Genomic DNA, 12,411 nt, shown 5'->3' on the forward strand with positions numbered 1-12,411 from the left:
TGTCAATACACCTAGTAATTACAGTCTGCATGTGAATACAACTGTAGTAATTATAGTCTGCATGTGAATACAACTACTAATAACAGTCTGCATGTGCACACAACAAGTAATAACAGTCTGCATGTGAATACAACTGCATGTGAACATAACTAGTAATAACAGTCAGCGTGTTAATACAACTGTTGTAATTACAGTCTCCATGTAAATACAACTGTTGTAATTACAGTCTCCATGTAAATACAAGTCTTGTAATAACAGTCTCCATGAGATCACAAGTAATTACAGTCTCCATGTGAATACAACTGTAGTAATTACAGTCTGCAAGTCAATACAACTAGTATAATAAGTCTGCACGTGAATACTATTGTAGCAATTACAGTCTGCATGTGAATACAATTGTAGTAATTACAGTCTGCATGCGAACACAATGAGTAATTACAGTCTACATGTGAACATAACTAGTAATAAGTCTGCATGTGAATACAATTGTAGCAATTACAGTCTGCATGTGAAGACAACTGTAGTAATTACAGTCTCCATGTAAATACAACTGTTGTAATTATAGCTTGCATGTAAATACAAATCGTAATAACAGTCTGCATGTGAACACAACTAGTAATAACAGTCTGCCTGTGAACAAACTTGTAATAGCAGTCTGCATGGAAATACAACTGTAGTAATTACAGTCTGTATGTGAATACAACTAGTAATAACAGTCTGATTGTGAATACAACTAGTAATTACAGTCTGCGTGTGAACAAACTAGTAATAGCAGTCTGCATGTGAATACAACTGTAGTAATTACAGTCTGCATGTAAATACAACTAGTAATAACAGTCTGCATGTGAATACAATTGTAGTTATTAAAGTCTGCATGTGAATGCAACTATAATAATTAAAGTCTGCATATGAATACAACTAGTAATAACAGACTACATGTAAACACAACTAGTAATAAGTCTGCTTGTGAATACAATTGTAGTAATTACAGTCTGCATGTGAACAAAACGAGTAATTACAGTCTGCTTGTGTATACAACTAGTAATAGCAGTCTGCATGTGAATACAACTGTAGTAATTACAGTCAGCGTGTTAATACAACTAGTAATAACAGTCTGCATGTTAACATAACTAGTAATAACAGTCAGCGTGTTAATACAACTGCTGTAATTACAGTCAGTCTGCATGTAAAGACAAGTCGTAACAACAGCCTGCATGTGAATACAACTAGTAATTACAGTCTGCATGTGAATACAACTGTAGTAATTACAGTCTGCATGCGAATACAACTGTAGTAATAACAGTCAGCATGTGAATACAACTAGTAATTAAAGTCTGCATGTGAATACAACTGTAGTAATTACAGTCAGCGTGTAAATACAACTAGTAATAACAGTGTACATGTTAACATAACTAGAAATAACAGTCAGCGTGTTAATACAACTGCTGTAATTACAGTCAGTCTGCATGTAAAGACAAGTCGTAACAACAGCCTGCATGCGAATACAACTAGTACTTACAGTCTGCATGTGAATACAACTGTAGTAATTACAGTCTGCATGCGAATACAACTAGTAATAACAGTCTGCATGTGAACACAACTAGTAATAACAGTCTCCGTTTAAATACAACTGTTGTAATTACAGTCAGCGTGTTAATACAACTAGTAATAACAGTGTGCATGTGAACATAACTAGTAATAACAGTCAGCGTGTTAATACAACTGCTGTAATTACAGTCAGTCTGCATGTAAATACAAGTCGTAATAACAGCCTGCATGTGAATACAACTAGTAATTACAGTCTGCATGTGAACACAACTAGTAATAACAGTCTGCATGTGAATACAACTGTAGTAATTACAGTCAGCGTGTTAATACAACTAGTAATAACAGTCTGCATGTTAACATAACTAGTAATAACAGTCAGCGTGTTAATACAACTGCTGTAATTACAGTCAGTCTGCATGTAAAGACAAGACGTAACAACAGCCTGCATGTGAATACAACTAGCAATTACAGTCTGCATGTGAATACAACTGTAGTAATTACAGTCTGCATGCGAATACAACTAGTAATAACAGTCTGCATGTGAACACAACTAGTAATAACAGTCTCCGTTTAAATACAACTGTTGTAATTACAGTCAGCGTGTTAATACAACTAGTAATAACAGTGTGCATGTGAACATAACTAGTAATAACAGTCAGCGTGTTAATACAACTGCTGTAATTACAGTCAGTCTGCATGTAAATACAAGTCGTAATAACAGCCTGCATGTGAATACAACTAGTAATTACAGTCTGCATGTGAACACAACTAGTAATAACAGTCTGCATGTGAATACAACTGTAGTAATTACAGTCAGCGTATTAATACAACTAGTAATAACAGTCTGCATGTTAACATAACTAGTAATAACAGTCAGCGTGTTAATACAACTGCTGTAATTACAGTCAGTCTGCATGTAAAGACAAGACGTAACAACAGCCTGCATGTGAATACAACTAGCAATTACAGTCTGCATGTGAATACAACTGTAGTAATTACAGTCTGCATGCGAATACAACTAGTAATAACAGTCTGCATGTGAACACAACTAGTAATAACAGTCTGCATGTGAATACAACTGTAGTAATTACAATCAACGTGTTAATACAACTAGTAATAACAGTGTCCATGTGAACATAACTAGTAATAACAGTCAGCGTGTTAATACATCTGCTGTAATTACAGTCAGTCTGCATGTAAATACAAGTCGTAATAACAGCCTGCATGTCAATACAACTAGTAATTACAGTCTGCATGTGAATACAACTGTAGTAATTATAGTCTGCATGTGAATACAACTAGTAATAACAGTCTGCATGTGCACACAACAAGTAATAACAGTCTGCATGTGAATACAACTGTAGTAATTACAGTCAGCGTGTTAATACAACTAGTAATAACAGTCTGCATGTGAACATAACTAGTAATAACAGTCAGCGTGTTAATACAACTGTTGTAATTACAGTCTCCATGTAAATACAAATGTTGTAATTACAGTCTCCATGTAAATACAAGTCTTGTAATAACAGTCTCCATGAGATCACAAGTAATTACAGTCTCCATGTGAATACAACTGTAGTAATTACAGTCTGCAAGTCAATACAACTAGTATAATAAGTCTGCACGTGAATACTATTGTAGCACTTACAGTCTGCATGTGAATACAATTGTAGTAATTACAGTCTGCATGCGAACACAATAAGTAATTACAGTCTACATGTGAACATAACTAGTAATAAGTCTGCTTGTGAATACAATTGTAGCAATTACAGTCTGCAAGTGAAGACAACTGTAGTAATTACATTCTGCATGTGAATACAACTAGCAATAACAGTCTGCATGTGCACACAACTGTAGTAATTACAGTCAGCGTGTTAATACAACTAGTAATTACAGTCTGCATGTGAATACAACTAGTAATAACAGTCTCCATGTAAATACAACTGTTGTAATTACAGTCTCCATGTAAATACAAGTCTTGTAATAACAGTCTCCATGAGAACATAATTAATTACAGTCTGCATGTGAATACAACTGTAGTAATTGCAGTCTGCAAGTGAATACAACTAGTAATAACAGTCTGCACGAGAATGCAACTAGTAATAACAGTCTACGTGTGAACACAACTAGTATAATAAGTCTGCACGTGAATACTATTGTGGCAATTACAGTCTGCATGTGAATACAATTGTAGTAATTACAGTCTGCATGCGAACACAATAAGTAATTACAGTCTACATGTGAACATAACTAGTAACAAGTCTGCATGTGAATACAATTGTAGCAATTACAGTCTGCATGTGAAGACAACTGTAGTAATTACAGTCTCCACGTAAATACAACTGTTGTAATTATAGTTTGCATGTAAATACAAATCGTAATAACAGTCTGCATGGAAATACAACTGTAGTAATTACAGTCTGCATGTGAATACAACTAGTAATAACAGTCTGCATGTGAACATAACTAGTAATAACAGTCTCCATGTAAATAAAACTGTTGTAATTACAGTCTCCATTCGAACACAAGTAATTACAGTCTGCATGTGAATACAATTGTAGTTATTAAAGTCTGCATGAGAACAAAACAAGTAATTACAGTCTGCTTGTGTATACAACTGTAGTAATTACAGTCTGCATGTAATTACACCTGTTCTAATTATAGTTTGCATGTAAATACAAGTCGTAATAATAGTCTGCATGTGAATACAACTAGTAATTACAGTCTGCATGTGAATACAACTAGTATAATAAGTCTGCACGTGAATACAAGTGTAGCAATTACAGTCTGCATGTAAATACAATTGTAGTAATAACAGTCTGCATGCGAACACAATAAGTAATTACAGTCTACATGTGAACACAACTAGTAATAAGTCTGCATGTGAATACAATTGTAGCAATTACAGTCTGAATATGAATACAACTGTAGTAATTTCAGTCTGCATGTGAATAAAACTAGTAATTAAAGTCTTCATGTGAACACAACCTGTAATAAAAATCTGCATTTGAACACAACTAGTAATAACAGTCTGCATGTGAACACAACTAGTAATATCAGTCTGAATATGAATACAACTGTAGTAATTGCAGTCTGCATGTGAACACAACTAGTAATAACAGTCAGCGTGTTAATACAACTGCTGTAATTACAGTCAGTCTGCATGTAAATACAAGTCGTAATAACAGCCTGCATGTGAATACAACTAGTAATTACAGTCTGCATGTGAACACAACTAGTAATAACAGTCTGCATGTGAATACAACTGTAGTAATTACAGTCAGCGTGTTAATACAACTAGTAATAACAGTCTGCATGTTAACATAACTAGTAATAACAGTCAGCGTGTTAATACAACTGCTGTAATTACAGTCAGTCTGCATGTAAAGACAAGACGTAACAACAGCCTGCATGTGAATACAACTAGCAATTACAGTCTGCATGTGAATACAACTGTAGTAATTACAGTCTGCATGCGAATACAACTAGTAATAACAGTCTGCATGTGAACACAACTAGTAATAACAGTCTCCGTTTAAATACAACTGTTGTAATTACAGTCAGCGTGTTAATACAACTAGTAATAACAGTGTGCATGTGAACATAACTAGTAATAACAGTCAGCGTGTTAATACAACTGCTGTAATTACAGTCAGTCTGCATGTAAATACAAGTCGTAATAACAGCCTGCATGTGAATACAACTAGTAATTACAGTCTGCATGTGAACACAACTAGTAATAACAGTCTGCATGTGAATACAACTGTAGTAATTACAGTCAGCGTATTAATACAACTAGTAATAACAGTCTGCATGTAAACATAACTAGTAATAACAGTCAGCGTGTTAATACAACTGCTGTAATTACAGTCAGTCTGCATGTAAAGACAAGACGTAACAACAGCCTGCATGTGAATACAACTAGCAATTACAGTCTGCATGTGAATACAACTGTAGTAATTACAGTCTGCATGCGAATACAACTAGTAATAACAGTCTGCATGTGAACACAACTAGTAATAACAGTCTGCATGTGAATACAACTGTAGTAATTACAATCAACGTGTTAATACAACTAGTAATAACAGTGTCCATGTGAACATAACTAGTAATAACAGTCAGCGTGTTAATACATCTGCTGTAATTACAGTCAGTCTGCATGTAAATACAAGTCGTAATAACAGCCTGCATGTCAATACAATTAGTAATTACAGTCTGCATGTGAATACAACTGTAGTAATTATAGTCTGCATGTGAATACAACTAGTAATAACAGTCTGCATGTGCACACAACAAGTAATAACAGTCTGCATGTGAATACAACTGTAGTAATTACAGTCACCGTGTTAATACAACTAGTAATAACAGTCTGCATGTGAACATAACTAGTAATAACAGTCAGCGTGTTAATACAACTGTTGTAATTACAGTCTCCATGTAAATACAAATGTTGTAATTACAGTCTCCATGTAAATACAAGTCTTGTAATAACAGTCTCCATGAGATCACAAGTAATTACAGTCTCCATGTGAATACAACTGTAGTAATTACAGTCTGCAAGTCAATACAACTAGTATAATAAGTCTGCACGTGAATACTATTGTAGCACTTACAGTCTGCATGTGAATACAATTGTAGTAATTACAGTCTGCATGTGAATACAACTGTAGTAATTACAGTCTGCATGCGAATACAACTGTAGTAATAACAGTCAGCATGTGAATACAACTAGTAATTAAAGTCTGCATGTGAATACAACTGTAGTAATTACAGTCAGCGTGTAAATACAACTAGTAATAACAGTGTACATGTTAACATAACTAGAAATAACAGTCAGCGTGTTAATACAACTGCTGTAATTACAGTCAGTCTGCATGTAAAGACAAGTCGTAACAACAGCCTGCATGCGAATACAACTAGTACTTACAGTCTGCATGTGAATACAACTGTAGTAATTACAGTCTGCATGCGAATACAACTAGTAATAACAGTCTGCATGTGAACACAACTAGTAATAACAGTCTCCGTTTAAATACAACTGTTGTAATTACAGTCAGCGTGTTAATACAACTAGTAATAACAGTGTGCATGTGAACATAACTAGTAATAACAGTCAGCGTGTTAATACAACTGCTGTAATTACAGTCAGTCTGCATGTAAATACAAGTCGTAATAACAGCCTGCATGTGAATACAACTAGTAATTACAGTCTGCATGTGAACACAACTAGTAATAACAGTCTGCATGTGAATACAACTGTAGTAATTACAGTCAGCGTGTTAATACAACTAGTAATAACAGTCTGCATGTTAACATAACTAGTAATAACAGTCAGCGTGTTAATACAACTGCTGTAATTACAGTCAGTCTGCATGTAAAGACAAGACGTAACAACAGCCTGCATGTGAATACAACTAGCAATTACAGTCTGCATGTGAATACAACTGTAGTAATTACAGTCTGCATGCGAATACAACTAGTAATAACAGTCTGCATGTGAACACAACTAGTAATAACAGTCTCCGTTTAAATACAACTGTTGTAATTACAGTCAGCGTGTTAATACAACTAGTAATAACAGTGTGCATGTGAACATAACTAGTAATAACAGTCAGCGTGTTAATACAACTGCTGTAATTACAGTCAGTCTGCATGTAAATACAAGTCGTAATAACAGCCTGCATGTGAATACAACTAGTAATTACAGTCTGCATGTGAACACAACTAGTAATAACAGTCTGCATGTGAATACAACTGTAGTAATTACAGTCAGCGTATTAATACAACTAGTAATAACAGTCTGCATGTTAACATAACTAGTAATAACAGTCAGCGTGTTAATACAACTGCTGTAATTACAGTCAGTCTGCATGTAAAGACAAGACGTAACAACAGCCTGCATGTGAATACAACTAGCAATTACAGTCTGCATGTGAATACAACTGTAGTAATTACAGTCTGCATGCGAATACAACTAGTAATAACAGTCTGCATGTGAACACAACTAGTAATAACAGTCTGCATGTGAATACAACTGTAGTAATTACAATCAACGTGTTAATACAACTAGTAATAACAGTGTCCATGTGAACATAACTAGTAATAACAGTCAGCGTGTTAATACATCTGCTGTAATTACAGTCAGTCTGCATGTAAATACAAGTCGTAATAACAGCCTGCATGTCAATACAACTAGTAATTACAGTCTGCATGTGAATACAACTGTAGTAATTATAGTCTGCATGTGAATACAACTAGTAATAACAGTCTGCATGTGCACACAACAAGTAATAACAGTCTGCATGTGAATACAACTGTAGTAATTACAGTCAGCGTGTTAATACAACTAGTAATAACAGTCTGCATGTGAACATAACTAGTAATAACAGTCAGCGTGTTAATACAACTGTTGTAATTACAGTCTCCATGTAAATACAAATGTTGTAATTACAGTCTCCATGTAAATACAAGTCTTGTAATAACAGTCTCCATGAGATCACAAGTAATTACAGTCTCCATGTGAATACAACTGTAGTAATTACAGTCTGCAAGTCAATACAACTAGTATAATAAGTCTGCACGTGAATACTATTGTAGCACTTACAGTCTGCATGTGAATACAATTGTAGTAATTACAGTCTGCATGCGAACACAATAAGTAATTACAGTCTACATGTGAACATAACTAGTAATAAGTCTGCTTGTGAATACAATTGTAGCAATTACAGTCTGCAAGTGAAGACAACTGTAGTAATTACAGTCTCCATGTAAATACAACTGTTGTAATTATAGTTTGCATGTAAATACAAATCGTAATAACAGTCTGCATGTGAACACAACTAGTAATAACAGTCTGCCTGTGAACAAACTAGTAATAGCAGTCTGCATGGAAATACAACTGTAGTAATTACAGTCTGTATGTGAATACAACTAGTAATAACAGTCTGCATGTGAATACAACTAGTAATTACAGTCTGCGTGTGAACAAACTAGTAATAGCAGTCTGCATGTGAATACAACTGTAGTAATTACAGTCTGCATGTGAATACAACTAGTAATAACAGTCTGCATGTGAATACAATTGTAGTTATTAAAGTCTGCATGTGAATACAACTATAATAATTAAAGTCTGCATATGAATACAACTAGTAATAACAGACTACATGTAAACACAACTAGTAATAAGTCTGCTTGTGAATACAATTGTAGTAATTACAGTCTGCATGTGAACAAAACGAGTAATTACAGTCTGCTTGTGTATACAACTAGTAATAGCAGTCTGCATGTGAATACAACTGTAGTAATTACAGTCAGCGTGTTAATACAACTAGTAATAACAGTCTGCATGTTAACATAACTAGTAATAACAGTCAGCGTGTTAATACAACTGCTGTAATTACAGTCAGTCTGCATGTAAAGACAAGTCGTAACAACAGCCTGCATGTGAATACAACTAGTAATTACAGTCTGCATGTGAATACAACTGTAGTAATTACAGTCTGCATGCGAATACAACTGTAGTAATAACAGTCAGCATGTGAATACAACTAGTAATTAAAGTCTGCATGTGAATACAACTGTAGTAATTACAGTCAGCGTGTAAATACAACTAGTAATAACAGTGTACATGTGAACATAACTAGTAATAACAGTCAGCGTGTTAATACAACTGCTGTAATTACAGTCAGTCTGCATGTAAATACAAGTCGTAATAACAGCCTGCATGTCAATACAACTAGTAATTACAGTCTGCATGTGAATACAACTGTAGTAATTACATTCTGCATGTGAATACAACTAGCAATAACAGTCTGCATGTGCACACAACTGTAGTAATTACAGTCAGCGTGTTAATACAACTAGTAATTACAGTCTGCATGTGAATACAACTAGTAATAACAGTCTCCATGTAAATACAACTGTTGTAATTACAGTCTCCATGTAAATACAAGTCTTGTAATAACAGTCTCCATGAGAACATAATTAATTACAGTCTGCATGTGAATACAACTGTAGTAATTGCAGTCTGCAAGTGAATACAACTAGTAATAACAGTCTGCACGAGAATGCAACTAGTAATAACAGTCTACGTGTGAACACAACTAGTATAATAAGTCTGCACGTGAATACTATTGTGGCAATTACAGTCTGCATGTGAATACAATTGTAGTAATTACAGTCTGCATGCGAACACAATAAGTAATTACAGTCTACATGTGAACATAACTAGTAACAAGTCTGCATGTGAATACAATTGTAGCAATTACAGTCTGCATGTGAAGACAACTGTAGTAATTACAGTCTCCATGTAAATACAACTGTTGTAATTATAGTTTGCATGTAAATACAAATCGTAATAACAGTCTGCATGGAAATACAACTGTAGTAATTACAGTCTGCATGTGAATACAACTAGTAATAACAGTCTGCATGTGAACATAACTAGTAATAACAGTCTCCATGTAAATACAACTGTTGTAATTACAGTCTCCATTCGAACACAAGTAATTACAGTCTGCATGTGAATACAATTGTAGTTATTAAAGTCTGCATGTGAACAAAACAAGTAATTACAGTCTGCTTGTGTATACAACTGTAGTAATTACAGTCTGCATGTAATTACACCTGTTCTAATTATAGTTTGCATGTAAATACAAGTCGTAATAATAGTCTGCATGTGAATACAACTAGTAATTACAGTCTGCATGTGAATACAACTAGTATAATAAGTCTGCACGTGAATACAAGTGTAGCAATTACAGTCTGCATGTAAATACAATTGTAGTAATAACAGTCTGCATGCGAACACAATAAGTAATTACAGTCTACATGTGAACATAACTAGTAATAAGTCTGCATGTGAATACAATTGTAGCAATTACAGTCTGCATGTGAAGACAACTGTAGTAATTACAGTCTCCATGTAAATACAACTGTTGTAATTATAGTTTGCATGTAAATACAAATCGTAATAACAGTCTGCATGGAAATACAACTGTAGTAATTACAGTCTGCATGTGAATACAACTAGTAATAACAGTCTGCATGTGAACATAACTAGTAATAACAGTCTCCATGTAAATACAACTGTTGTAATTACAGTCTCCATTCGAACACAAGTAATTACAGTCTGCATGTGAATACAATTGTAGTTATTAAAGTCTGCATGTGAACAAAACAAGTAATTACAGTCTGCTTGTGTATACAACTGTAGTAATTACAGTCTGCATGTAATTACACCTGTTCTAATTATAGTTTGCATGTAAATACAAGTCGTAATAATAGTCTGCATGTGAATACAACTAGTAATTACAGTCTGCATGTGAATACAACTAGTATAATAAGTCTGCACGTGAATACAAGTGTAGCAATTACAGTCTGCATGTAAATACAATTGTAGTAATAACAGTCTGCATGCGAACACAATAAGTAATTACAGTCTACATGTGAACACAACTAGTAATAAGTCTGCATGTGAATACAATTGTAGCAATTACAGTCTGAATATGAATACAACTGTAGTAATTTCAGTCTGCATGTGAATAAAACTAGTAATTAAAGTCTTCATGTGAACACAACCTGTAATAAAAGTCTGCATTTGAACACAACTAGTAATAACAGTCTGCATGTGAACACAACTAGTAATATCAGTCTGAATATGAATACAACTGTAGTAATTGCAGTCTGCATGTGAACACAACTAGTAATAACAGTCTGCATGTGAACACAACTAGTAATATCAGTCTGAATATGAATACAACTGTAGTACTTGCAGTCTGCATGTGAATACAATTAGTAATTACAGTCTGAATGTAAATACAAGTCGTAATAACAGACTGCATGTGAATACATCTAGCAATTACAGTCTGCATGTGAATACAATTGTAGTAATAACAGTCTGCATGCGAACACAATAATTAATTACAGTCTACATGTGAACACAACTAGTAATAAGTCTGCATTTGAACACAACTAGTAATAACAGTCTGCATGTGAACACAACTATTAATATCAGTCTGAATATGAATACAACTGTAGAAATTGCAGTCTGCATGTGAATAAAACTAGTAATTAAAGTCTGCATTTGAACACAACCCGTAATAACAGTCTGCATTTGAACACAACTAGTAATAAAAGCCTGCATTTCAACACAACCCGTTATAACAGTCTGCATTTGAACACAACTAGTAATGACAGTCTGCATGTGAACACAACTAGAAATAACATTCTACATGTGAATAGAACTGTAGTAATTGCAGTCTACATGTGAATATTAATGGTAATTACAGTCTGAATGTAATTACAAATCGTAAGAACAGTCTGCATATGAATACATCTAGTAATAACAGTCTGCATGTAAACACAACTAGTAATAACAGTCTGCATATCAATACAACTAGTAATTACAATCTGCATGTAAATACACGTCGTAATGACAGTCCGCATGTGAATACAACTAGCAATTACATTCTACATGTGAATTCAACTGTAGTAATTACATTCTATATGTGATTACAACTGTAGTAATTACATTCTGCATGTAAATACAACTAGAAATGACGGTCTGCATGTGAATACAACTAGCACTTACAGTCTGTATGTGAACACAACTGTAGTAATTACAATCTTCATGTGAATACAACTAGTAATAACAGTCTCTATGTGAACACAACTAGAAAAACAGTCTCCATGTGAACACAACTAGTAATATCACTCTGTTAGTGAATACAACTGTAGTAATTGCAGTCTGCATGTGAACACAACTAATAATATCAGTCTGCATATGATTACAACTGCTGTAATTGCAGTCTGCATGTAAATGAAACTAGTAATTAAAGTCTCCATGTGAACACAACCCGTAAT

This window comes from Saccoglossus kowalevskii, chromosome 12, assembly GCF_978046115.1.
Source record: "Saccoglossus kowalevskii chromosome 12, keSacKowa6.1, whole genome shotgun sequence".
Lineage (NCBI taxonomy): Eukaryota > Metazoa > Hemichordata > Enteropneusta > Harrimaniidae > Saccoglossus > Saccoglossus kowalevskii.